Source organism: Tenrec ecaudatus, chromosome 16 (genome assembly GCF_050624435.1).
Source record: "Tenrec ecaudatus isolate mTenEca1 chromosome 16, mTenEca1.hap1, whole genome shotgun sequence".
Classification (NCBI taxonomy): Eukaryota; Metazoa; Chordata; class Mammalia; order Afrosoricida; family Tenrecidae; genus Tenrec; species Tenrec ecaudatus.
Window position 1 is genome coordinate 49,884,316 of NC_134545.1, and position 24,704 is coordinate 49,909,019.

Below are 24,704 nucleotides of genomic sequence, written 5' to 3' on the forward strand. Positions count from 1 at the left end.
ACCAGGCCTGCAGATCCAGGAGTCAGGAGAGAGCGTCAAGGTACCTCTGACTCAGACTGGAACCTAGTTGGGCTTACTCACTTCGCTAACTGTGTGAGCCATTTCTTGGTAGAAACTGCTTCCCGTAGACCCACACATACAACAGGTGGCACTGGTTCAGCTTCTGTAGAGAGTCCTGCCAACCCAGCTGCTCTGTGCCAACCTGTACCGGGGGCTCGAACACCACCCCCTCCCTGAGGGCCCGAAGGAGAGACTTTCCTTGCCCCACAGCCACTGTGGTGCCAAGGAGACAGTTCTGCCCACCCCCACCCTCTGCAACTGAAAGGGACACGGCCCCATCAGCACCACCCTCATGATGGTCCCTACGCCTGAGCCCATGGTTGCTGCTGCCACGGTGCCAGTCCGTCTTCTTGAGGGCCTTTCTCTGTTTTGCTGTCCCTCTACTTTTCCAGGCAGGACGTCCTTCTCGAGGGACTGGTCTCCTGGCAACATGTCCAAAGTTGGTAAGACAAAGTCTTGCCATCCTGGTCTCTCGGGAGCACACTGCCCCTACGGCTACCAAGACAGATGTGCATGTCCTTTTGGCGGTCCGTGGTACTCCATGGCAGTCCGTGGTACTCCGTGGCAGTCCATAGTACTCCGTGGTAGTCCGTGGTACTCTGTGACAGTCCACAGGACTCCGTGGCAGCCCGTGGTACTCCGTGGCAGTCCGTGATAGTCTGTGGTACTCTATGGCAGTCCACATGACTCCGTGGTAGTCTGTGGTAGTCCGTGGTACTCCGTGGTAGTCCGTGGTACTCCATGGCAGTCCGTGGTACTCCATGGCAGTCCATGGCACTCCCAGTATTCTTCTCCAGCACCATCCTTCAAGGCATCCATTCTTTTTCCATCTTCCTACTCAGTGTCCAATGTTCACTTGCATCTGAGGCCACTCCAACGACCCCAGCTTGGGTCAGGTGCACCTTGTCCTCAAAGGAACAAGTGAGGCCTGGCGATCTGCTTCCAAAAGATCGCAGCCCTTGAAAGCACCATTCTCTGATACACACACGCGCGCGCGCACACACACACACACACACACACGAGGTCACCAGGAGCCAGGATCGGCTAGTGCTGTGTCTTGCTGGGGAGCTGTGTACTAACTCGGGGCTTCCGGTGCCTTCGGTGGGAGAGCAAGAAAATCCCCTGGCTTTGACTGGAACCCCAATTCCTTCCCCTCCTGCTCCCCACCTGCCCCACTCCAGCGCTAAGCCAGGGGACCACAGCAGCTCCCAGACAGCGAGCCCTGTGACCCCCCCCCCCCTCCTTCTCCAGGCCAGACAGCAGGGGGCCCATCATGGGCAGGGGGCCAGGCTGTGCCGGGGTCCCTTCAGCATGCTAAGCCCCAGGACCCTCCTCAGGGTGGCTCTCTCCCACCCATTGCAGAGAAAACCAAGCTCCCTGTGGGCGTGTGTGACTTATGGCTTTAATCTCCCTGATAGAAGGCCTTTAAAGATTATTTCAGGGGTGGAAAAAAAAATCCCGGGTAATGAATCACGGCCTTAAGAAGTTGATAAGCAGCAGGGAAGCTGGCGGGGCCGAGTTCCTGATTTAATTAAAGTCTTACAGAGCCTCCCTGAAACAAAATCCACGCTAGCCATCATGGTGATAAAAAGACCGCAGGTTCCTAAACTAACTCACCTGCCTCATGAATCTTCCTGCTGCTGAAGAGGGTGGCGCGGGAAGTATGGCTGCTGGTGGTGGCGTGGAGCTGCTGGGCCCTGGGTGTCAGGCGAAGTGGGTCTCGTGAAGTGTCCCGAGCAGCTTCCTGGAGTGGGAGGTCCATGTTTCCTGAGGGGAGTGAAGGGACAGTCCTGTGGCCCTGGGGACAGTACCACTGCTGGGCCTCAGAAGCCTCTCCATGGCGCCTGCTCCCCGCCCCCTGCCCTGCCCTGCCCTTCCTAGTCCAGCTCAAGCCCACTCCTACCCTGGCAAAGGTGTGGTCTCAGGCATTCTTGGGGACACCAAAGTCACCTGGGCCTCTTAGTGCCTTGGTCCCTTGAGGGAGTGGGGTGATGGAAGCGAGAGGGTATATGCGTCCGACGTGAATGCCCCACTGAATAGAACAGGCAGGGAGCTGGTACCACCTGGCCTCACACCAGGTTTGAGAGAGAAGCTGGGTGGGCCCAATTCCTTAGGGAGAGGAACAAAGTCCAAGAGAATGTGGCCAGTAGACCCCGTGTTCTCAGAGTCAAACTCTGTTAGAGGAGACTAAGGAATCAGATGAACAGACAGAGGGAGGGACAGATAGAGAAGGGGCTTCCTTAGTAAATCAGAAAAATGGATGGAGGGAGGGACGGACAGATGGACAGGTAGATGGTGATGGTGGATGGATGGAGGGTGGATGGTGGATGGGTGGATGGGTGGATGGACAGATAGGAGGATAGGCGAGCAAACACTCAGTAAGGCATATGCCTGGTGGATGGATAGATGGATGGTGGATGCGTGGATGGATGGATAGATTATGGATGGATAATGGATGATGGTTGGTTGATGGATGATAGATGGTAAATGGATGGATGATGGATGGATGGCAGGTGGATTGATAGATAATGGATGGTGGATGGATGGATAGTGGATGGATGGATGAAATATGGTAAATGATGGGTGGGTAGATTGTGGATGGATAATGGATTATGGGTGGATGGTAGATGGATGATGGATGGTGGATAGATGGATGGATGGATGGATGGATGAATGGGTAGGTGGATAGATGATAGATGATGGGTAGATGGTGGATGGATGGGTGGATGGTGGATGGATAATGGATGATGGAAGGATGATGATGAATGATGGATGGTGGGTGGATGAATGATAAATGATAGGTGGATGGATGGATGATGGATGTTAGATTGATGGATAGATGGTAGATGAATGATGGATGATGGATAGATGCATGGATGATAAATGGATGGATGGATGGATGGATGGATGGATGGATGGTGGATGAATGATGGATGGTGAGTGGATGGATGAATGGATGGATGGATAGTGTGGCCATTGTATGATCTCCTATCAACTTGTGAAGGTGTGGAGTTTAGCCTGTCGATCAGGTTGCAGCTTGATGACCTCATTTGGAGGTACAACAGATAAATAGCTCCCTGGAGTTCAGATACACTCACTCCCTGAGAGACATTCCTGTTGACAAGCCACGTGGAGCTACACTGATAAAGCCAGAACCCTGGAGTGGAAAGAGCCACAGATGCTTCCACTGCCACTGGATCCACAAGACTTTCCACCCACTGGCCTGTGATCTTCCTGGGTGAATCTGAAGAGTATTTTATAGATTGGTATCGGACATATGGGTTCATATCGGATTTATGGACTTGATCTGAACTGGGCTGGGATGTTTTCTTTTTCTTTTTTAGGATCATTGATAATTGTGTTTGCATTTATTTAAGGAAGTACCACATTGGTCTCCATAACAGATGTACAATTTTACAGTTCCACCAACAATGTATAAGTGTTGTAATTTTTGACATTCTCTTGAGTATTATTTTGCTATTTTTTAATTTTGCAAAAAGTGTCAGTGTGAGGTGGTAGCTCATTATTGTTTTGATTTGTATTTCTCTTATTGCTAATGAACTTGAACATTTCTTCATATAGTTGGTAGCATTTCTAGTAAATTGTTTATTCATATCTTGTGCCCATTTTCATTGGGTTATTTGCATTTTTTCTTTTCTTTTTTACTTTTTTAAATGTTTTATTAGGGGTTCATACAACTCTTATCACAATCTGTACATACATCAATTGTGTAAAGCACATCTGTACATTCATTGCCCTCATCATTTTCAAAGCATTTGCTCTCCACCTAAGCCCTTGGCATCAGGTCCTCTTTTTTTCCCCTCCCTCCCTGCTCCCACCTCCCTCATGAGCCCTTGATAATTTATAAATTATTATTTTGTCATGTCTTTCCCTTTCCAACGTCTCCCTTCACCCACTTTTCTGTTGTCTGTCCCCCAGGGAGGAGGTCACATGTAGATCCTTGTAATCAGTTCCCTCTTTCCAACCCATCCTCCCTCTACCCTCCCAGTATCGCCATTCACACCCCTGGTCCTGAAGGTATCATCCACCCTGGATTCCCCCTGCCTCCAGCTTCTATTTGCACCAGTGCACATCCTCTGGTCTAGCCAGACTTGCAAGGGAGAATTCGGATCGTAATAGTAGGGGAGAGGGGGAGGAAGCATTTAGGAACTAGAGGAAAGCTGTATTCTTCATCGGTGCTACATCGCAGCCTACTGACTCATCTCCTCCCCTAGACCCTTCTGCAAGGGGATCTCCAGTGGCCAATAAATGGGCTTTGGGTCTCCATTCAGCACTTCCCCTTTCATTCACTATGGTAAGATTATTTTGTGTGCTGATGATGCCTTATACCTGCTCCCTTCGACACCTCGTGGTTACACAGGCTGGTGTGCTTCTTCCATGTGGGCTTTGTTGCTTCTGAGATAGATGGCTGCTTGTTTACCTTCAAGCCTTTAAGACCCCAGACACTATACCTTTTGATAGCCGGGCACCATCAGCTTCTTCGCCACATTTGCTTATGCACCCGTTTGTTCTCAGCAATCATATCATGGTGGTGTGCACCCAATGATATGATTTTTTGTTCTTTGATGCCTGATAACTGATCCCTTCGGGACCTCGTGATTACACAGGCTGGTGTGTTCTTCCATGTGGGCTTTGTTGCTTCTGAGCTAGAGAGTTGCTTGTTTATCTTCAAGCCTTTAAGACCCCAGACACTATTTTTTTTTTATAGCTGGGCACCATCAGCTTTCTTCACCACATTTGTTTATTCACCCGCTTTGTCTTCAGCAGTTGTGTTGGGAGGGTGAGCACCATAGAATGCCAATTTAATAGAAGAAAGTATTCATGCATTGAGGGAGTACTTGAGTGGAGGCCCAATGTCCTTCTGCCACCTTAATACTATACCTATAAATATAGGCACATAGATCTATTTCCCCATTTTCATATATATATATTTGCATATGTACATGTCTTTGTCTAGGCCTCTATAAATGCCCTGTGCCTCCCAGCACTTTCCTCTATTTCCCTTGACTTTCCTCCTGTCCCACTATCATGCTCCGTCCCCACCTGGGTTTCAGCAATACCTCTTCATTACATTACACTTGATCACGCCCTACCAGGCCTCCCACACCCACCTCACCACCAATTTAGATCACTTGTTTTTCCCTTGTCCCTGGATTTGTTAACACCTCTTCCTTAGCCCCCCCCCACCTCCCCCTATCCCATTTCCCCCTGGAACTGTTGGTACCATTGTTTTTCTCCAGATTGTTCATCCAGCCTTGGATATCAAGTTCTTTCTTACACACATAGAAAGGTCTCTGAATTTGTTTCTCTAGTCCACCCAGACTAACAGATGGATGGTGGGTGGGTGGGTGGGTGAATGTATGGATGGACAGACAGAAAGGAGGGTAGGTGAGCAACATACAGGGCGGCCTATATGTGAGCTGAACCGGGTCTCATCCGCCCAACACTGTCTCTGACAGCCCTCGGCCTCCAGTAGCACCGGGCACGCCTTGTCACAGGGTGAGTCTTGCCAGATAAATCACAGAACACTAGTTAAATGTGAATTTCAGATGAATGGCGACAGTATTGATATATTACATCCCAAATAGTGCACCTACCTCTGTATGCCAGAGTGACCCCCATCAAGTTTTTATCTGTGCTCACCCCTCTGGGCCACATGGGTCTGGAGCCTCAGACTGGGAAGGAACCTGAGGGTAGAGAAGGTTCCAGAAAAAAACTTCAAGCTGGGACAAGGGCATCCCTGAGCCTGAGCCTCGCTTCTAAGGGACTTTCTCTTGGCCCAGGTGTAAGGCCACGGGAGGGGCTTCTGGGAGCTGACTGCCACCTGGTGGCCAGAGTCCGAATGACAGGCCGTGGCCGCCGGAACTGGGCCTTGCTGTCACTTGACAGAAAAGGAAAGTGCAGCCCAAGGTCACCCAGAAGTCCAAACCCTTTTCCAGAGGACAGCCTGGGTGCCCTTTGCAACTCGAAGCCCTGGGCCTGCCGCTTAAGTCTGACTCTCGCTCACCAGCCTTCAATGGCTCCCGCTCCACGCTACAGCCCGAGCGAGCCCCATCCCGACTTCATCCCCCTCTCTTTCTCTCTGCCCCTTGGGCCCTCCAGCCACTCCTTCCCACCACGGTCCTGAGGCCTCCCCTGTGTCCCCCTCACAGTCTGGACTCCCAAATATGAGCCTCCTCTCCGTCTGCACTCACCCCTACTGCAGTCACCAAACCCTACCCCTGTAAAGTCCAGCTCTCTGCTAGCCCTGGACGCCAAAATGTAACCCTGTCTCACCTTCGGAATCGCGCACCCCAGGTTCACAGAGCGCCCCTCCTGGGTGTCTTGTAAGCAGCTCAAAGTGCAAACAGGTGAAAGAACGCTTGAGTAGGAACCCAGACTCAGGCTGAGCCCTGGCAAGACAGAGCGAGACAGTAAAGTCTGTGGGCACAGCTGGCTCCACAAACTGTCCGTGTGACCTTGACCAAGCCCTTCCTTGCTCTGGGCCTCAGTTTCTCCATCTGTACAACAAGGGATCTGAGGGCTGTGACCTGTCAGAGGCACTCACCTGACCTCTGGAAGTCTGCCAGGCTCACCTGTCACATCCCACTGTGCCCCGCCCTTCACCAGGCCTGGCACTTGACCCTGGCAATGACTCAGGCTCCATAGCACACCTGTCCTCAGCCACCACCATCTGAAACAGACACGCCACACCGGGTGTCTGCCCCCACAGAGGAGCCAAGTCTTGTCAGTGTGGGTGCAGGTGGCAGCTCCTGGCACCACGGTGCTGGCCCGTGAGTACGTGGTGTCTGTGTGGGCAATGGGTAGTGACCCCTCACAGCAACCAAGAGCCATGGAAAAGCTCAAGCCAGGTTGGTTTTTAATTTTAAAAGGAATTAATTATATGTTTCCAACACTCAGAAAAAGACAGCAAGGTATTTAGCTGCAGGCTGGATTTCTCTGGTGTTGGGATCAGCCTCGTCCTCTCTCTGGGCTGTGCCCTCTCTCCCTCCCTGCCCCTCACCCAGGGTCACTCTGCTCTATGCCAGGCCACCTGAGGCACCAGTGTGGCCATCTTGCTCAGCAGACAGACTTCCCACAGGATGGGACCGGCCTGAGGTCTCCACTGTCTTGCCTCCACAGCCCACCTGACGGCCACTGTACCCTGCACCTGCTGGGTGAGAAAAGCTGGCCTCTCCTCATCTTATAGCAGAGGAACCGAAGGCAACTTACCCCAAACCACCCAGCATACCACACGCAGCTCAGGATGAGCCCCAGGGCCAGGCCAGAACCAAAAGTTCTCTCCTGGGTCCCTCCCTTGGCTGCATGTCTCCGACTCCCCACCTCCAGCCTGCAGGAGGGACTGTCACTGCCCAGGCTGTCAGTCAGAGGTGCCCCGCGTCTCCCTTCTACCCTACCATGGGGGCCCACCACAGGAGGTGGTTGAAACCCCGTTTTATGTGAGCGCCCAGGGCAGACATGAGAGGAGAAATGTAGACCAGAGGGGCACACTTGTGCAGAAGCCAAGGCTGCCCCACCCTAGCCCTCGGCTGCAGGCGGTGCTTTCCAAGGGAGCGGGGGTTTGATTCCAGTCTTGAAAACAAGGCCTGGTGAGGTGGGCAGGGGCTCCACGGTCCCCCCGCCTCATTCAGGATGAGTGAGGGGTTCAGAGAGGGCAGACAAGGGATGTGGGTGCAAAAACCCATTGGGAGGGCCCCGAGGCTTAAGCACCCCCCTGCTAACAGAAGGACTTGGGGGTCACATGGGCTTCCCTCTGAGAGGTCCCACGCTGGAAAGTCCTATGGAGCGCCGCGTGGCTCTGCCCACACGGACTCCTCGTGGGCCCAGTGCCCATCCACCACTGTCTTCGTCAACAGGCACCTGGCAGGTGGGCACATGTTCAACTCCCTCAGCCACCAGGGGGATGCAAATGAAAGCAGCCACGAGGCCCCACTCCACTCCCACCACAACGGCTCGCATTGGCATGATAATTCCGAGTTGGTAAGACTGTGGGGTAGCCGTGACTCCTCACTGGTGGGCGTGCTAGTGGACTTGGATACTTAGGGGAGTTGTTTGGCAATAGGTACTCAAGCCGAGCGAACACAGGCCTGCCCTGTGACTCGGCAGTTCCACTCCTACGTCCTTCTCCAAGAGCAAGGCGGATGGCCACACAGGACAGCGCACACATGCAGGCAGCTCTAGTCCTAGCGGCCTCCTATGGGAAGCGACGTGAGTGTGTGTCTGCTGGTGGAAGGATAAACAAGTGCTGGGACACTCATCCGACAAACTCCTAGACCCTGACGAAGCCAACCAAGCGCAGCAACATCCCGAGACAGGGATGAGCCTCACAGACAGGGGGGCCCTCTGACACATGCTCACCCCGAGACCTCACCGACCTTGGCTTCGGCCTCTTCCTGCTGGCACTCTCCCCACCCTTCGCTCCAGGCCTTGGCACATGTTCCGGGCCTCCAGCCCTATTTTTCCAGCTGTAGGCACTGGAAACAGTCCCCAGTGGATCTTCTCCCCTGGCCAGCCCCTCTGCTAATCTGTCCTCCTGGCTCCTATCAAAACAAATTGCCTTTAAATTACCACGATCCAATCACCTGCTGCTTGAGAACCTTCCATTCCCTGCACCTTGACCTCCTTCTGGTGCCCACTTAGCGTGGCACCTCAACCTCCCTCTTAACCTCTCTCCTAGAGTCGGCTCATGCCAACCGCTGATGCCAGCCTCCTTTTCATTTGACACACCTGACACACCCTCATTGCCAAATCTCCATAGAGCCAACTGTTCATGCCTCCTGGGTTCGTCCACCTGGTCCGCCCCTCACCTGCTTCTACACTCTGACCTTCCTAGCTAGCCGGAAACTCCTCAGACACAGCCACTCACCAAGAGCACAGTTGCTAATAGACTTGGCTTGTTGATGGAAGAAAGATGAGAGACGGGTGCAATGCAGCACACACTGTGTAGGTCGGCGCGTATGAAGTCCTCAGAGACTGAATTCACTTCAGAGACACACATCAGAATCATGGAAACCTCTGGGGAGACTGTTGCCTGGGGAAGGGCAACGGGAAACTTCTGAGGATGCCGGAACTGCCCTCCATCTTGATGGACGCAGCATTGACATGAGTGTGTGCTGCTTTCCGCTGCCATCCAGACAGCCTTCCACTCACAGCGACACCAGCACAGCAGACTAAGACGCCACTCAGCCTTGTGCCCGTCCGTGACTGCTTGCAGATCAGCTCGCTGTGATCCACAGGGTTTGGGGAAGCAGATGGTGTCAGATCGTCCTTCGGGCCCATCTTACTCTGGAAGCTCTGAGAAGACAGGTTCAGTACTACCGCCACATGCCACACCTCTCCTAACAGAGGGGCGGTGGCTGCGCATGAGGCATGTTGGCCAGCGATCAGATTTAAGTCTCCCATGGAAGACAAGAACTCTACCACTTGGCCAAAGCATGTGGTGCCCGGCTATCAGAATAAATAGTGTCTGGGTCTAAAAGTCTGAAAGACTTGCCTTAAAATAAGCAGCCTTCTAAGTGAGGCATCAACTAAGTCCACGTGGAAGAAGCGCACCAACCTGTGTGATCCAAGGATTGCAAATAATAAAATCCAAATCCAAAGGAGGGAATGGCATCAGAGCTTCCATGGTGAACACCCGATGTGCAGAAGGCTATGCGTGCCGGTGGGAACCCAAAGCCCTTTGCAGGTTTCCCACATGGATGAAGCTTCCGGCGAATCCCCAGCAACCACAGTGGAGGGATGTAAATAGCCTTTGTTATCAGACAGGCAGCACTGTTCAGTCAATTATGGCAGAAGTTTCCAGGTTAAAGGGTAACCTTATGATTTGATCTCCCTTTGGACCTATTTTAAACTTGTTTCGGCTGTATCGTCTTCTGCTCTCATTTTGATAGAGATTTTTCTGTTTTCTCCAGGCATTGATGGCTGGTTTATTTGGGGGGAGGGGCAGGGGCGTTTTCGTCCTGTTTGGTTTACTGTATGTGAAATCCAGGACATGCAGAGGTCTGGTCACAGTAACTGGATTGATAATTGCCTGGGGTCCAGACAGGCGGCGGAGGAGAGGGCGGAATGGGAAGCAAGCAATGAGTGCCGAGAAGAACATCTCCTGAAACTGATTGGGGTGATGATTGCACCAATCTTCTGGAGATGACTGGACCATGAAATTGTATGCTATGTGAAATGTGTGCCACTAAACGTGCCAGAAAGAGGAAGACGTTTACCACTGAGCCGCGGAGCCAACACTGCACCCCCGCACAGGTGTGTGCGTGGCAGGTGAGCAGATGCTGTGTGTGCTCCGCCGTGGGAGCGTGAGGAAGACGGGGCAGCAGTCCAGGGCAATGTTGTCTGCCTGTGTTTTGAGTTCTCCGGATGAAGGCGGAGGACAAGAGGGGGTGGACAGCCACCCCGGGTGACACCCCGGGTGACACCCCAGGTGACGGGGAGCGAGGCACGCAGCAGGAAGCAGGAAATGTGTGGCAGGTGCCAGGTGTGCCCGAGGGAGGTGTCAGCAGTGTGGGCACGTGGAGGAGGAACAGGACCTGCACCCAGCACAGGGGACGAGCCAGGGCAGTGACACACTGCACCTCGCCCCGAGGCGCCCTCTGAGCTCATGCTAACTGCCTAGCAGGCTGGGGGGGGGGGGGAGGGGGCTCACTGCCTGCAGGGGCTCCGTGGTTCTCCCTGTGAAAGTCCTCTAGACCAGCGGCCACCCTCTAGAGCAGGGGTTCTCAACCTGGGGGTCGAAGGACCCTTTCACAGGGGTCGGTCGCCCAATTGATAACAGTAGCAAAACGACAGTGATGAAGTAGCAATGAAAATAACGCCATGGTTGGGGGGGGTGTCGGGGTCACCACCACATGAGGGTCGCGGCATGAGGAAGATTGAGACCCGCTGCTCTGGAGTGTAACGATTGGCCTCTCCCCGCGCGAGAAAAGACACGCAGAAACCATTTGTTCAGTGGATGAATGGACTGTGTGTCTGTCGGTCCCTAAGAGCTGGGAACCAGACTGCATGCAGAACGTCCTTCCTCACCCTTCAGGCCTGGAACCCCACCCCGCCCCGGCTGCACTGTGAGCCCAACAATAGACAGGCCCGTGCCGAGAGCAGGGATCCTGGTGAGGCGTCTGCCATGTGTGACAGAGAGGCGTCTGCCATGTGTGATCCAGAGGCCAGCACGTCCCTAAGGACACTGTTGGCTGGGGGGAGGTGGGATGGAAGCAGGACACACGGGGGTGGGGTGAGTGGCGTGACAGAGGGAGCATTGAATGTGTGTGACTCGGTGAAGGGCGAAGACATATCCGAGGGTCTATCTTCTCCAGCACTTCACCCAACTGAGGACACAAAGTCAGCCCCTGAAGGGGCTCTACCCTTCCCACCGACAGACGAGGACACTGAGGCCTCGAGCCCAACCTGCTGACCCTTTGTAACTGACATGCCATGCAGGAGCGGGCCATGCCATTGAGTTATCACAGGTGAGCTGGCGGGGCTGGCAGACCGTGGCAGGGATGAGGCAGTCTCGCTGGAAAGGGCTTGGAGAACAGGGTGTGGAACGCTGACCTTCCTCAGGGCTGCCCGGGTATTCTGACCGCCTCCAGGTTTGGGAGTCACGGGTTGGATGACCTGACATAAGGGGCGAGGACTGGGGTCCTGGGCATGGAGGGCAGAGTCCTCACAGGGTGGGCAGTGTCCTCCTTCCTCACAAGGTATCAGGCACCGCCCTCAGCCCTCTCCTACTGCCCACAGTGATCTCGGGGGCTATTACCCCCATCTTACAGCTGAGGGGCAGTCAGCAGGGAACATCACAGGAGGACTTGGGTCCCTGCCCGACAGAGCACCGCCCCAGTGGGGGTCTGAGGACCGGTGTGAGGGGAGGGGTTGGTACACGCCCCCTCCCCGTGGGTAATACAGAAGTGACTGATTCTGAGACACGGCCAGCGGTCAAGGGAAGAGAGAGGGAAAACAAACAGGTGCAAAGGGCCAAGGGAGGCAGTGAGGAGAGACAGGGGGGGGGGCGGGCGATGGAGCAGGGTATTGGGGGGATGGCAGGCGGCGCTGAGGTGGGAGACGGAGCAGATGCTCACCAGCAGCTGTGAACTTGAGGTCCTTGCAAGATGCTGCAAACACAAGTGTATGGAGCGGTCCCTGTCACCGGCAGCACCTCACCTGCCCACCTGCACCGTCGACTCACCACGTCTCAGCCCCACACAGAGGCCGGAGCAGACTCTAGTGGCTAGCCGTATAAATTGGAGGCTAGGCCCCGCTGCCCCACCCAGACTGTGACCTGACTAACCTCTCTGGGGCTCAGGGTCCTCATCCAGGAAATAGGCCTGTAAGGATTCTGTGTGGTTGCTGGGTGTCCAGTCCCCAAAGCATGTCTCTTTCCCTGACAGGGCCATGGCTTCCTCCCTCCCTCACCAAGCCACCCCCCCCCAGGGAGGGTGCCAAACAGTCCCACCAAGCTGGGGCCTCAGTCTTCTCCAAACCCCAGGCCCCACCCCACCCCCAATTCCCCGAGACCTGGGGAGAAGGACAGCACATCCCCAATCATTGTCACCTTCTCCAGAACCGACAGGCCTTCACACACCTTGCAGCTGTGTAACCTGAGCCAGTCGGTGGCTCGCCCTGTCTGCCTGGCTCAGACTGGCGCAAGCATGGAGGAGTCTGGTTCAGCCTTGAGTCTGGCCCCCTCACGACATAAGAGGGTCTCCCTGCTCCCAGAAGAACACAGATCCCAGAGCCAGAGGGGATTTTAGACAATGCTGTCACCTCCTTCTACTGACAGTCAGGAAAGCAGAGGCCCAGTGGGCACACACAGCTGCCAGGGCAGAGGCGTCCATCTGAGTCTCTGGTCCCCTCCCAGGTCTGGAAGGTGGCAGGGACCCAGAAGGTCACATAAGTCACTCGTGCCTCTGCTTCAGATGCAGCAAACGCCTGCTTTGTGTGGCATCTGGTAACGCCAGGCAAGCGTGGGCATGAGAGGCCACCACCACAGACCACTGGAACAGTGGCTGCCAAGTGAGGGATCAGGGCCGCGCAGGAGCCTGGGCGGGCACCTGCAGGATAAGGTGATGCTAACAGGCAGTCCTGGCTGCTGGGGTCCGGGAAAGGGAGGGGGTTTGAGGACCAAGCCCCTAGGGCTCCTCTACCATGTCCAGTAGGGCCCTCCATCCCCAGTGGAGGCTCCTCGCTTCATGAAGCTGCCGTTGTTACCTCATAGAAAGCATCTACCAGGGACGGGGCACAAATGTCACAAGCACCTAAAACAGGCTGCCCCACGGATGCCAGCCCAGCCTCTGCCCGGCCTCACACTGAGGAAGGGGGACTTTTTATAGCCTCTGCTTAATTAAGTCAATAAACCACCAGTGCGGCTCTGGCTGGGGTCCAGGACTCTTAAACACGCCTTGCCCGGGGGCGCACTGACTGAATTAACAGCTGCCGCAGCAGAGCAAAGAAGAAGAGTTGGAGAGAGGAAGAGGGAGGGGAGGAATGCCAGCCTACAAAAGTCGGCTCAAAACCAGGCTGGGGGCCCAGGTCCCCAGGACCTTCTCTGGACCACATGACTAACCCACCCTTGTGGCCCTGAGCACCCTGTTCCCACCCTCAGGCTTGCCTCCCCTTCCTCTTCCAACTTGGCTTCAGGGAAGGCTCTGCTATAAGTCATGTACACACTAGTAAGAACGAGAGGTCTGGCAAGACTGCAGCAGTGCCCTGATGCTGCCTCGCTGTAGGGGGAGGGAGATGGCCTCAGGAGCCCGGCTGAGAGGTCCGGAAGCCCAAGCCTGGAATGTGTGGCTCTCGCTGCCCTCACTCTGCCAGTCTGCATGTGCACTCAGAGCGTGGAAGAGCATTCCAGCCGGTGGGAAAGAAAGGCATGGCCGACTGGGCGCCGGCCAGGGCCAGCTAGCTACAGAGGACAGGCTCCTGCTAGACCTGCTTCCAGCGTGAAAGGGTCTAGGCGGGCTCAGGCAGGATCCGCTGTCCTGCTAGACAAGTGTCCTTGCACACTCTCTGTTGGGGGCCATTGGGCATTGCTGGATCCTTGATGAGCTGGAGGCCTGGCCTGCGCCGGGGTCGCGTGCATCCTTATCTAGAGCCCACTGCAGCCCATTGGAACCCACAGCCTATTTCTCGGCTGCTGTGCAGCCACGAACCCCAAGCTTCCTCCGCATCCCTGTCCATAACATGGGACCATGACCAGTACGACTCCCATGAGTGGGAGGGGCGTGTGCTAATGAATGCTTTCAGAGCCTCGGATGAAAAGGGGCTCTCTGCTGGGGGAGAATCTTAGGGACCCGCTGGTGTCAGGTTGGCAGCTAGGCCCAGACACCTGCCAGGTCAGGGCAGTCGTGCAGCCAACTCTAGTCCCTGCCAAGCTCTCCCAGCACTCACTCCTTGAGAGGCCTGGAGAAGCCCTCTCCCCCTGTGAGATGCCCTATGACCCAGCAGCCCAACGCCAGGGGACTTGGCAGCTTTCTGGTCGCCGTCCTCCGCCTGACTGGGGTCTGTTGAGTCTCCGCATGTGCCAGCACCCTGAGGGTGCCTGCCATCATGTCCTCCCGGTGGGGGGGCGGGGTGTCAAAACAAGGGGAAGGAGAAGGGTGGGAGATTCGGCATCAGCATGTGCACAGGGTTAGGGTCAATGGTCACATGCCCCAAGATGCCTCAGCAGGGAAAGCTGAACGCAGGCACACACACACACACACACACACACACACACACACACACACACACACCATCAGCCTCCTGTCCCCTGCCGCTGGTAGATATCATGAATGGACCATGCAGCTCTCTCCACAGCCCCCTGCCCTGAGCTTGGGCAGCCCCTAGCCCTCTGGCCCAGGCTCCCAGCAGTCCCCGCCTGGCCGCTGGAGCCAGGAAGCAAGCAGGTCACGTGTGCCCTTGAAACTCTGAGTGATGTCTGGTGCAGTTGAGGCTTCTTCCTGGAGGGCGTCCCCACCGGGTCTCGAAGACTCGGGATAGTAGAAGGAAAGTGAGGGGCTGATCTCGGTGATAGCAATGATAGGGGGCGGTGGGGGGTGGTGTGTATGGTGAGGACAATTACAACAGCTTATTGGAGGACAGTGGGACCCCCTGCCAGAGGAGAGGGTGCCAGGGAAGTGGAGAAGGCAGGGTCCAGTTTTCTCCTGACTGGCTGAGCCCCTCTACCCAGAGGCCTTCTAAGCCCACCCCAGCCTGCCACAGCCCTGCCCTGAACATGGCTGTCAACTGCTTTGGGGGACAAGGAAATTTTCAAGCTTGTCAGAATGGCTTGTTGCTCTCCCATCCCTGAGTGGAGGGTGGGAGCCTGGGATGTGTAAATGGCCTTTGCCAGCCTGGCCTCAGGGGTGACAGTCCATTTACTGGGCCAAGGACAGCCCATGCACAGGGGTAGGGTCCACCATCATTGCAGCCCAGGGGCCAAATGCATGACGGCCAATGCAAGACACCAAGCCTTGCCCCAGCATGCACCAGGGCCACACACCGAGGACGGGAGACACTGCAACCTCCACCCCCTACCAATGGACTCCTGGGGGCAGCAGGTCTCAGAGATTCTCCCTGGAAAACTCCCATCTCCACCTACCTTTCCTGACCTCTGGCCACTCAACACTCCCCTTCAGAGACTGTCAGAGCTTTGCCTTTCACCAGGGAGCACACGGGGATGGCAGAAGGGTACATGGAGTTGTTACCCAGCATTAACAAGGGCGGGGCTTGCCAAGCCTGCCCTGCCACCAGGCTGGGGCTCCTCCATCGACCACCAAGGGAGCAGGAGACGTCTTCCAGGCCTCCTTCTGAGAACTCAGTTATTTCTCGAGGGAGGACTCTGGTCCCTTGACGGGTCACTCAAGGTTCTCCACGCTCTCTGCCATTGAGTCTGCTCCTACAGGACAGGGCAACTGCCCCTGGGAGTCTTCACGGACGCAGAAAGGTTCATCGTTCTCCGGAAGAGTGGCTGATAGGTTCAGCTGACTGACCAAAAGAAACGGTCCCCATCTGCAGGAGCCCCCCCCCACACACACACATTCTGGTGAGAGGGGGAGGGTCTGTGAGACAGTGGCTGCCACAGACAGTATCCCTGGCTCACTGCCAGTGACCCCGAGATAAATGGAGCCTTGCTGTGAAGATGAGCTCTCCTTTCTGGGAGCATGACTAGGTCATGTCCCAGAGCTTCGTGTGGCTGAGTTAGTCAGAAGTCCTTCTCTGAGCCCCAAGGGCCTTGAGAGCAGGAACCCAGAGGGAAACACATCTACTCTGTTCAAGGCGACCTTTAGCTCAGATTCTGGCTTACAGCTTTCCGCTGGAGTGCACGTGCGCGCGCACACACACATGCGTGCGCGCACACACACACACACACACCCCTTCAGAGCCTGCCCTCTTTCCCCTGCTGGCTCCCCCTGTAAGGTCTCTGTGGCCCTTTTCGTGATTGTCTCTGTTTCTGGCTCTGCCGGTCATGTGTCGTCTCTCTCCAAGTCCCCCTCTGTGTGTCAGTCTCTGTCCCCCGGTCCTCTCTCTCTCTCTCACGCTCTCTGTGCAGACTTCTCACGTGGGAAGTAGGATAGGCATTGTAGCACTCCATGTTTCTGAGTAAAGTGGTGAGCGGACAGGAACCCCCACACTCTCCCTGCAGGCTCCTCCCCAGCGGCCCCTGTCCACACTCACCAATTCCCGATTTTCAACACAAGGGCTCTAGGCATCTTCCAGGGTGGGGTGGGGATGGGAGGCTGTGCCCTGAGCCAGGCCCTACAGCCAGAAGGGGAGGAGAGAGTAGCAGTCCCTCATTATGGACCGGGCCTTTTCCATATCTCCTCCAGGCCCTCTTCAAATCCCCAAGTGGGATTTCATGACCCCGTTTTACATGCCAGGGAACTGTGGCTTGGAGAGATGAATGAGATGGCCAGTGTCACACAGTGAGAAGTGGCCAGGACTGCAATTCAAGCCCAGGCCTCTCCAGTTCAGCCCCGGTCAAGGACGTGCAGTGGGAAAGGACCCTTCTGGGTGAAATGTGGTATGTGCCAGAATTGAAACACTGAGTCCCCCGCTTAGAAAACATGAGCAGCGAGCAGACAGCCAAGCCATGGTGAACAACAGAGTCAGGAACAATGGTGTCCAGCTCAAAGCACAAGAACGAGGAAATGCTTCACACACTGATTGTGGTGACGATTGGAAACCTCTTCTTGATGTGATCGCACTATTAAATTATAGGGGTATGAATTATATGCCAATAAAATAATTGGGGAAAATGCCAACCAGTCACGTTGCTTTGCACCTGTGCCACCATCCTTCTCCACAGTCCTGGTCAGAATCCAATCTCCTGCACCCACTGGACGATGCGCAGGTCTGCCCTAATTCCGCCGCGGCCTTGGCCACCTCAGACACCGCTTGCACCAGCCTGAAGCCCCGTTCCGAGCCCATGTGCTTTCCTACCTCCATTGCCCTGAGCTTAGAAAGCTGGGTACCTGGGCTAGACTGGTACACCGGTCCTTCCGAATCATCCACACCAGTGTGAGAGTTATTTTCAAGGCAGTCAGTCAGCATGATGCCACACTTGGCTGAGCACAGGACGAAAAATTAAGCCAGAAATGGCAGGGCAAGCCCAGAGGTGAGGCTTACTGGGCTGGGTCAGGATCCGTCCACCTGGGTCAAGTCCCTGACAAGAGGAGAGGACCTAGCATGGACTGAGTTTGGGACTTGAGATGGGGACTGACTTGAACAGCATCGACTCAAAACCCATGTCCAACCGGACCTCAGACTGTCACCTTGTTTGGAAATGGATGCAGGCATAACCAGCGAGGTTTAAATAAGGTCATGCTGGCTTCCACTAAACACAAACAAACCCACTGCCATGGAGCGGATGCTGACTCCTAGTGACAGCACCCCCTCCCCTCCGTAGGTACCTGAGACTATAACCATTTATCAGAGCGGAAAGCCCTGTCTGGCGCCCTTGGAGCGCTGGCCACGCAGATCACAGGCCGGCAGGACCTTCTAGGCAGGCCAGATGAAGACACAGAGGACAGAGGAGGCAGACGGGAGTGAGGGTGTGCAAGCCACGGACTGTCAGGCACAGCCTGCAGCCCCAGAGATTGGGAGAGAGGCAGAGGCTAGCTTATCCCTCGGAGCCTGCAGAAGGACGCAGGCCTGATGGAATGTAGCCTGCAGGGCAGTGAGAGACTAAGCCACCCAGCTTTGTGCCCCACTGTTTACAATCACCCTGGGCAAGGCAGGGCTGGCCAGGGTCAGGAGGGCCAGTGGATCTGGAAGAGGAAGCCAGACCCCAGCTGGGGAGGCCCTGGCTCTGCCAGGCAGAAGAGTCTGAGGTGGGAGCTGGGAAAGGGCATGCCGGGTCCCACGGTGCACCCCTGCAGACCTCATGGCCCCAGCATGGCCTGACTTAGGTTTGGTTTGAGGCTCCTGGGAATCAGCCAAGTCAAACAAGAAGAAGCCGGGAAGCCTGCTCCAAGCCTGCTGTATCGCATTGGACAAGAAACTTTACCTTTCTGGCCTCTCTGTAAATATAAGTGGTATAGCCCCAGCACCCTGTGGACCCCACAAAGAACCAGGAAGTCACAGGAGGTTGACCTTGGTAAGCACAGATGGAGCTCAGCAGCAAGGCCCTTAGCAACAGGGAGCCTCTGGCAGCCAGGGAACTGGAGTCAAGCCCTGGGGCGGAAGATAGCAAGGCAGGCTTTCCCAGCGATGCCCCCAAGTCCCACCCAGAGACCAGCCTTGTGGGGCTGCCTTGGGGATTCCTCTCCCAGAGTCTTCCCCAGTGGCCCTACCTCCCCCTCCCCCAAAGCAGCAAGCTGGTCGAGTGGGAAGGTGGAATGAAGAAATGAAAGGCTTATTCATGGCCAAGTCAAGAAACCCCATGAGACGGGGTCAGAGGACAAGTCTCATTTGGGACAGATGGCACTTGGAGTGTCTAGAAGGCAACTGGCAAAGGTGTCTAGGGGCTGCGGAAGACAAGGAGTGGTCCCCAGGCCAGGGACCTGGGGCTTCTCAGCCACAGGAAAGTGCAGGGGGGCAGGCGTGGGGAAGGAAGAAGAGACGATAGGCTGAAGAGAGAAGCCAGGATTGAACCTGGCAGGCCAGCAAGGACTCCCACAAGGTCAAGCTCCAAGAGCGCCAACCCCAAGGGTTGCACCGCTGAGGATGATCCTTGCTGCCAGGCAGCTGCGGACCTGGAAGAAGTCGAGCTAGAAGGAGGAGGCATGGCAGCAGGACCTCCAGGGACGGAGTGGGATCTGCGGGGATGCACCCCAGGGGCTGCAAAGGGCGAGTGGAACCAAAATGTGTAGATTGTTGAGTGTGGGTCTGATGGCTGCTCAGCAGACCTCCATCTACGTCACAAATAAAAAGGGGTCTGCTCTTTTAAGCTGTGTTCCCTGTGTAGTCACAATGACCAAAGAAGGAAGAAGGCAACGAGCAGCTGCTGAGGCCGCCTGTGGACAACCAGACCGCTCGCTCGCCGCGTTTGGAGCTTGAGGGTGGTGGTTTCATGGACCATAGCGGTGAATTGCCCTAATAACCAGTTTAGTGCTTCTGCAAGCAGGCATCCAAAGCAGGAGGATTGGTTTCTATTTGCCTGGGGCATCAGGATCAGAAGGACGATGTGGACTGGGTGACTAGTCGCCTTCAGGAACAACTGTCTCCTTGGCTGTGGGACCAGACCTGGATGCTGCCCGGCTACCATTCCTGAACATTTTGATCAAAGATTTTATAAGATAATCCTGATCACCGGGGGGCGGGGGGGGGGGAATGCAGACAGGAATTTCCAACTCGCTTGGACTCCAGACTTTCTGGAGCCGTGGAGGCTGCAGGAGCCCCTGAAATATTTGCCCTGAGATCATCTTTTAAGCTAAAACCAAAGGCATACCCTGAAGCTACTGGAAACCCAACAACAGTTCAGCTTAACTAGTGAGAAATGTCTGCCTGGAGCATCTTGCTCCTCGGAATGGGATCGCAATGATCTCGGCAGCCACATGAGAGACTGGAGGGACCCCTGGGGGTAGGGAGGTGAGCTCTCTGGGAGGGACAGCTCATAATGATGGAGTCCATGCCACGGGGTGAACAGTACGTGCAGGCCCTGCGGCATTGTGCTATATTTTCACTAACCACCACAAAAGTAAGTGCTTTTTAAAATTCCAAATGACTCTTCGAGGGGAAGAAGCCGTCTTGATGGACGTCAGGGACAGCGGGGTCCAGGAGATTCACTGAACAAGTGGCCGTGCATCTTCTCTCTCCATCAGCCAACTGTTTTCTGCTGTCAACTCCTCCCTGTCCCACCCCCCCTCCCCCGGGGGCTGACCCCCGACCCCCACCCGGTGGCCACCAAGCCCTAGCCGTTCATAAGCCTAGCAGACTGGGACTAGCAGCCCCTTACTAAATCCAGCAAAAAGCCAGGACAAGCTCCAGGGGCCAGGGCTGGTTACAAACGCACCTCTAGAGCCAGGAGGTCACCACCCACCCCCACTCCCAGGGGAGTTTGGAGGAAACCCCAGGTTTTACAAGTCCAAGAAGGTGGCAGGGCCAGGGGTCTACACCGCAGCCACCCCCTTCACCCACCCACCTGAAATTACTGGAAGGTCGGACAGGTGGGAGGAGACCCAGAAGAGACCAAAGAGGGGGGTCTTTACCTGAGAAGAGTACTCTGGATTGGCCACAAGGGACCAAAGTGGCTGTGACAAGGACAGGCCCCCACCCTCCGCCCCGGCTGGCTGCTGGCCCTGTGAGGAAGCCATCTGCCACCAGGCCACTGCAGAGGGCCCGGTGAGGGTCAGTGAAGAGCAAGGAAGGTGGGTAGGGGGGTGACTGGATAGGAGGGGGGCTAGGGCAGGAGGGCAGGGAGAAAGAAGAAAGAGAGGGTGGGAGGGGGAGAGGAGAGAGAGAGACCACCACCGGGCGCCCTTCCCCCTCCCCCAAGGCTGAGAGTTCAAAATCCGCCCTGGGTGGGAGGGAGACTGAATGAGAGCAGTTGTCTGTCTGCTGAGGGCAGCTGGCAGAAAAGTCCCCACACAGCACCGTGAGGGTGACAGGGACAGAGGCAGCAGTGGCCGTGTCTCCCTGAGACAGTGGCCCCTGCCCCACACTGGGTCTTCGGAGTCAGCTGAGGACTGGCCTGCAGCCTGCCCGGGCCCTGTGGTGAGGCTCAGGGCATCTGGGCGCCCAGACAGAGCAGGACAGGAATTTCCATCCCCTGGTACTAAGAAACCCTGGGGGTATAGTGGTGACATGCCCATGGTTGGCAGTTTGAATCCCCCAGCAGCTCTGAGGGAGAAAGACTGGGCTTTCTACTCCTGCCAACAGTGACAGTCTCAGAACCCCACCGGGGGCTGCTATGCATCAGCACTGACTGGATGGCAGTGAGTTCAGGATTTTTTTTGTACCAGTGAGGAGACAAAAATCAGAGCACCTGGCCATGTTGACTGAAGACTTGGCCACAGAGAAGAAAAAGCTCAAATCTCCCGGCCTTTGAGTCAAGGCCAAATCATAGTGACCCTATAGCACAGGGTAGAACTGTCCCCTGTAAGTTCCGGAGACTATACCTTTGAAGGTATAGAAAGCCCTGTCTTTTTCCCTCAGAGCAGCTGGTGGCTTTGAACTGCTGACCCTTTGGATCATAGCCTCATTTGTAACAACTCTGCTACTGGGGCTCCTACAGAGATGGGAGAACTCAGAGACACAGGCCTTTGGGGGATGATTGCATGGCCACCCTATGCTAGGTACCACGCAGCAGGGCAGGTGGGCAAGCCAGCCAGGCCCCCAGGGCCAGCCAGATGGTGATCTTCTGGGGCCATACAGTCCGTGACATCCCTCCGCTTTCCTGCACTGGTGGGGGGTCTGAGGCCCAGCGCAACAGAGCCACCTGCCCAGGAGCTCAGAGCAACGGGTGCTGAGAACCAGGAGAGATTTGTGTTCCAGCCCCACCGCAAGCCTCCTGGGTGCTGGTCAGACCCCCTGCTTGGAGCCGCAGACCACTCATCATCTCGCCCGCCCGGCCGACCTCCTGAGCATGTCCAGGCAGGAGCTTACTGCTGGTTGCTTGTCAGAGGCGAAGCCCCACATAAGCACACACAGAGGGTGCTTAGTCCTCAGAAGGGGAGGGAGGTGCCCACGAGCGGCCAAGGACGTGCTGACTGCGCCCGTTTCCCTGCCCAACTCCAGGACACCGTCACTTCTGCCAGCAGACAGCGCAATTATTGGATGTTGTTAATAATCTCTTGCGTTTATAGACGGTCCTTCTCCCAAGGGGCTGAAAGCTCTGCTGGTTTTAGCTTCCCTGCCTTCCCGAAAAGTCAAGACCACAGCAGGGAGAGGCGCTGATCTCCGTCTGCTTACAAGGCACAGACCGGTGAGTCCACCTGCCCAGAGCCACACGGCAAATCAGCCCCAGGGCTGGAGACAGGATTCCTAGGCTTCTGGGTCCAGGAAGTGCCTGCGGACACACACCTGCTTCCCTTGGCCTCTCCCCTACTGTGTGGTGGCAGACCTGTAGCTCATCCAAGGTGTCCTTTGCACATCTGATTCCATTTGATGAAGGGAAAAACATGGCAATCCAAAGCTGGCTCGCGGAACTGAGCTCCACAGGGTTTTCATGGCTGGGACCTTTCCAGCCACCCCCCATCTTCCAACGCACCATCCAGCGGTGGTGCGTGCTACTGTGTTCCTGGGAGGTGTGCCACCAGTATTTAAAACACCAGCAGGGTCAGCCACCACGGTAGGGGCAGTGCCAGGGCCAGACACAACAGAAGGAGCTGTGATCTACCTCGTGGCCAGCAGAGGGCGTCCTTGTGCCCAGCCCTGGAATGTCGCCTGCTCTCCTGACCAAAGATCAGCCCGGGGCGGAGACACTCACAGTCCTTCTGGGAAAGAACGCAGAGCGGCGTTGACCTCGATGACTAAAAGGAGCAAAGTTCCGGGCTCTTCTGATGTGCTGTGCCTGATAACATGGGTTAGTAACCAGAACACGGAATGCACCAAGTCCGACTTGAGGAACATCGGAAGTCATCAGAAAAGAGAGGGAAAGAACACAGGAGGATGAAGGCCCTTGGGTTCGTGTGCTGAAGAAGATTGCTCCTGGCCATTTTGAGTCGGCCAGTCATTGGGGTTTAGATGCCCGGAAACACAAATCAAAGAGGAACGGGACCCATCCATCATCCAAAAGAGCGCTTCAAGGTCCATCGTGAAGGACGACACACTGCTGGTGGTAGAACGATATCCACACACCTACAAGGAAGATCAGCTGATGCAACTATTGCTTGGGTTTAGACACCAATCATTAATGCCAATGAGGTAGAAACTGAAGATTTTGCACTGCCGTCTGCCATCTGAGGTTGACCAAACAGGCAATCTCGCATATTGATCTGATGATTGGAATGCGGAAGTGGGAAACAAAGAATTGGGCTAGATCATTGGGATAGCCTTGGGGACAGAAAAGATGAGGCGGAATGAGATCATTTTGCAAGACCAGCCATTTATTCATTGATTGTACACACCGTTTTCAGTAGCATGGGCAGTGATGATGTGCACAGACCTCACAGGAGGGGAGGTACACAAGCATCAAGTCAACTACATCTGTGGAAGGAGACATGGGAGAAGTCAATGTCATCGGTCAGAACAAGGTCAAGCGCTAACTGTGGAACAGTACATCGATTGCTCAAGTATAAGTTCAAGTTCAATTGAAGTGAGGAAGATTTAAACAAGTCCATGACAGCAAAGCACAACTTTCAGTATCTCCCATCTGAACTTAAGAGACCATCTCAAGGATCAATTTAATGCATTGAAAACCAATGTACAAAGACATGACAAGTTGTGTGGTGATATGAAGGACATCAGACATTAAAAAAAAAAAAAGAAAAAATTCATGTCAGAAGAGGCTCGGAAACTTGCTCTTGCACGTAGAGTGCTCACGCAAACAGAAGAAATGAAGACCTAGGATTAGAAAACAGAAAGGGAAGGACACATTTGGCAGTTCTCAAGCCAAAAGAACCCAGGAAACAATTCAAGGCTCAAGCTGCAATATTAACAGGACTGAGCGATGCTCCTGTTGTACACAGAGTCTGTGGGAAACAAAAAGATTTCTCTGAAGTCTCTCCCCAAATAGATGTTAGACTTAGGACAGGGCTTGCAGCTAATGGTAAATGATTGTCAAGTTACCTCTCTGAAAAGGGCCCACTCCCTGCTGTTCAGAACAATGGGCTACTTCTCCATAAGGGCTTGTAGTCATCAGTTTGGTCCCTGCAGGGTGGTTTACATCTTACTGATAGTACTTTCTGCAGAGATCCAGAGAACAGGTCAAACTTGCTCAGTGACATCCAAAGTTAGGCTGCCATCCTGAATCTAGGATCTGCCCATCTTGTCACATGTATACCCCAATCCCTCCTCTTCCTATTGTGTGTGTGCCCCTAGATCACCCCTATCCCATTACTGCATTACCTATAGCACAACCCTTTCCTGTGATGTATGTCTTCACCTGTAATTAGGGGGCTTGCATGTATGTCCCCAGAGAATATAAAAGCCTTGGTTAGCAATAAATATTGCTCTCTCTCCACGAGGACCATCAAGTGAGGCTGAGGTGAGCTACTATGAAATGTGTCTGACTCCATTATTTCAATCTCTCTCTCTTCTATCTC